Raw genomic sequence first — 4,074 nt, 5'->3', positions numbered from 1 at the left:
CTGAACTGAGCAAGAATTTGCATCTCTGAGAGGACAAATAATAATTTAAAAAGTTGGTCTAAATAGGTTTGCTTTCTGCATTAAAGTTCTAACGAACTCAATGTGATTTCTGTCAGTATGAAAATCAGTCCAAAATTTCGGAGTCCCTTGCTAAATTCAGGTATTTCTGGCTTCATTAAACAAAAAACAATAACAAAAAAATCTTGTGCTCTTTTTATAAATTTGCACCCAGTTTTAGTGAGAAAATAAAGGCAGGCAAAATTTCTATAATTTCATAAAAACTGATATGGCTTATTTGGCATTACAGATGAAAGTTTTATGCATCTTCTGTTAATTCTTTTTTTTTGTGTGTGTGTTGTCATCTTCCACAGCAAAATTCTGATAAAGGAGATGCCCTAAATGAAGGGTAGTGTGCTCTAAATCACAGGAAAGTACATATTACTTGTCTGTCAGCTGATCTGCCATTTATAATTAATATCAGAATAGCAATAAACCAAAATGACTACTTTTCTACCTGATATAACTTCTGTCTTGTTCTCTTTAAGCCTCTTTCAACTCACTATATCTATTGGCATATCCTTCTAAAACCCCTTTCAGTGCTGTGTTTTGATCTCTTTAGCCAGTTGATTCCATTTTCTCACAGTGTAATTCTGTTTAATTGAACAATGTTCTCTTAATTAAGAAATAATTAAAGTGGAATTTCACTTAAGATGTCTAGGTCTTATCTTCTTTCTTGTTTTGGCCAGGAAGACAATCTGTTGGAACAGCTGTATGAACAGTAAAACACATCTGTATTAAGAGGCAAATCTGTTTCAACCATAATAAAAGATATCTCAGTACTCCAGATAGCCAGAAAAATCTTTTTGCTCTTCTCCTTATCTCTTTTAAATCTCACAGAGAAATGAGAAGTCTTTTCTTATATTCTTCTGGATCTAATTTACATACCATCAGCTCTCTTGACTGGTCTCAGAAATCAAAACATTCAAGAGAATTAAAAGAGAAATAATAAGATGTATTATTAAAGTAAATGAGAAGGGAAAGTAATGAATATTTGTGAAGAGCATGCCTAGACCATATACTAAAATACAAAATATATTGTGTTGTGGATGTATTTTTTCTTTTCATATAAGTGTAGAATTATGATTACTATGTCTGGAAACCAAGTACAAATTTGGGTAGAAAATTATTTCTAACATTTTCCATCCTATTATTTTTATTCAATATGTAATGTCAGTAGAGGGAAAACAATTCAGCGTACAATCTGAGTGTCCTTGTCTATCTCATAAATATATATAATATATATTAAAAATAGATACATCTATATATGTGTATTCATATTATATATTATGAATATATATAAAAGCCTTTGGTACACAAAGTCATATTTGTAACAACAGCAGGCTAGTGTTAATTTAAACTTTCATTAGATTCCTGTAAGTATCCCTTCAACTTCATAATTCCCTGACAAGCACAAAGGGAAATGATGTGCTACTTTTCATTTTCCAAGTATGCTACATTTAATAATGAAAGTAATGTTTTTACACTCTGTGTTTCAAATAGGAGCTTTTCAAACTAAACATTTTTAACAAGAGTGAGGTGCAAGGATCCACCTTGTGGCAGAGCTGACCACTCAGAAATTAGGGTGAGGGAAATGAAAGGCACGAAAATTAAAGTTTGTTTTAGAGAAAAATGAGCAAGTCATATGTATCTACATTCTTGTAGTATTTTCACTGAGCACTCTTGAAAAGCAGTTCAGAAATAATTTATTCTTTTTTAAAAAAATCCCACGTTTTGAACGTTATATTTGGACCACCTCTAGCAATTGCTAGTTCTACTAGTAATTATTGAAGACTGAAAAACTCTTGTTACGTGCATATGTGATAAAATCCCCAGAGACAGCATGGCAAATATTAAACCTGCTGTATATGTTTGATCTGAACCATAAAAGCAAGTGTATAATCAAATAAAACAGGCCTATAAAGTGCACTCACACTTCAAAGCTTGCTATTAAAGTGTCTTTGTTGGATTCAGTGTTTATTGGGCTTCGATGATTTCTAGAGCAAATGTGCTAATTTCACTCAAGGCTTGATATGTCCCTTTCCAGGAGCCAAGAAGACCTTTTTGTTGCATCTCAATGCATGTGGGACCAAGGACAGCAGGTCTCAGCCAATGTGGTTTTTGACAGGTCTGTGGTAGTGGGATGAATAACACATTTTGGCCCTGTGCAGGCAGCGTAGTATTTCTCCTCATGTGAAATGAGCAGCCAACACCGGCTTTGAATCCAGCCCTGGTGCTGGTGGTGCCCAGGTGGTGGATGTAATGGACAGAGAGACATTTCAAGGCTCCATCTATGCATATGAGTTAATGCAATATAGATCAGTCTCTGAATTTATACAGTATTAGCTAGGTGGTGCTAGTTGTTTGGCTGACCTCCTCTCTTTTTCAATTTCATAGTCACAATTTTTGCTGTTTGTACTGGTATCAACTAGGCTAGAGTTTAATTTCTTCATAGTAGCTTGTATGAAGCTGTATCTTGGTTTTGTTATCACAGGAATGTTTTGGTTGCTGCTGAGCAGTGCTCACACAGCACCAAAGCTTTCTCTGCTACTAACTCTGCCCCACCAGCACATGGACTAGGCGTGCACAAAAGATTCAAAGGAGGCACAGCCAGGACAGCTGACCCCAACTGGTCAAAGGGATGTCCCATACCATATGATGTTGTGCTCAACAATAAAACTGGAGTGAGGTGGAGGTTGGCCAGGGCTGTCTTTGCTTGGTGACTGGCTGGGCATCATCACAACCATCAGCTGGTGGTTTTTAATTTAATTATTAAATTGCCTTTATCTCAGCCCACAAGTTTTTGTGCTTTTACCCTGCTGATGCTCTCCCCAGTCTTGCTGAGTGGGGAGTGAGTAAGCAACTGTGTGATGCTCAGTTTCCTAGAGGGGTTAAACAATGATGCTGTTTTGTGTACACAAGTGTGCACATAGATGATTCCTGTAAAGCAGGTAAGATGCTATAAATCCATATCTCTGCCTCCTTTGGTGTGACTTGTATTGATCTTCTCTAGGTATGCATACCCACCAACCTGTTCCTTGTGATGCCAGATGCTGGAAAACAGATTATGTTGATAACATTCAAGTACATCACAAAGAAGAGATGGTAACGTATTGTTCACTTATCCTACTACATTTCCTTTTAGGGTTTGCAGCAGTGGATCTACACAGGCTCCATTTTGTTTTTAAAAAGCATATCCCTGTATAGGAACGTAAATCACGAACTACTGTTCAGAATTGCATGGATTGTAAAAATGAGCAAATATTTAGTCGCATAAGCCACAAAGAAGAGCAAAACCACACAGTTATGGAGAAAGGCTGATGAAGGGTTGGATGCAACACCAGATTTCTGAATGATATGGGAACAGTAATGGGATCCTTGAGCGCAGTCAGACAGCAAAAGGGATCTTTTTATAACATGTAACTTCTGTAAAATAGTCCAAGATAAGTTTGACATTAAAAAAGTCAGATGAAAAGCATAAACACAAAGATTTTAAAATAGTCTTTAATGTAGACTGTATTGTGCCATCAGTATCTTTCGGTGATTTTGGCAGTAATTTCATCTTCTGAAAAAATCAATGGAATAATATACCAGTGTATTTGATACAGAATAAGTGTGCTGTATAAGAGCAACATTCATATTTCAAAGCACAAATACCATTTCAAACTGGCATATATTTATTGCATTTTGACTGGTTTTCTTAACAGTTCCATGAAGCTCTTATATAACCAAAACTAAAAATATATTATTTTATTTCTTTTATCTTCTGATATAAACTTTGGAAATGGAAAACAGGATTTTTGATTCTGCAATTTCTCTTCCCCCTGCACAATCATTTCAACCCCCCAAACCAGGTGTAAAGTATTACTGCCTTAATATCCTTTTATGGGAAATTCTCCACCTACTTTGCACAGATCTATAATAAATGATTACATACATGATTATGCAGAGATAATAAGCTCATAAGGAAAATAGGTTAAAGGAGGGAGGGAGGGAGGGAGGAGGGAGGCAGGCAGG

Source organism: Columba livia, chromosome 1 (assembly GCF_036013475.1).
Source record: "Columba livia isolate bColLiv1 breed racing homer chromosome 1, bColLiv1.pat.W.v2, whole genome shotgun sequence".
Taxonomy (NCBI): domain Eukaryota; kingdom Metazoa; phylum Chordata; class Aves; order Columbiformes; family Columbidae; genus Columba; species Columba livia.
The sequence above is the reverse complement of the archived record's forward strand: the minus strand, read 5'-3'. Positions refer to the sequence as shown.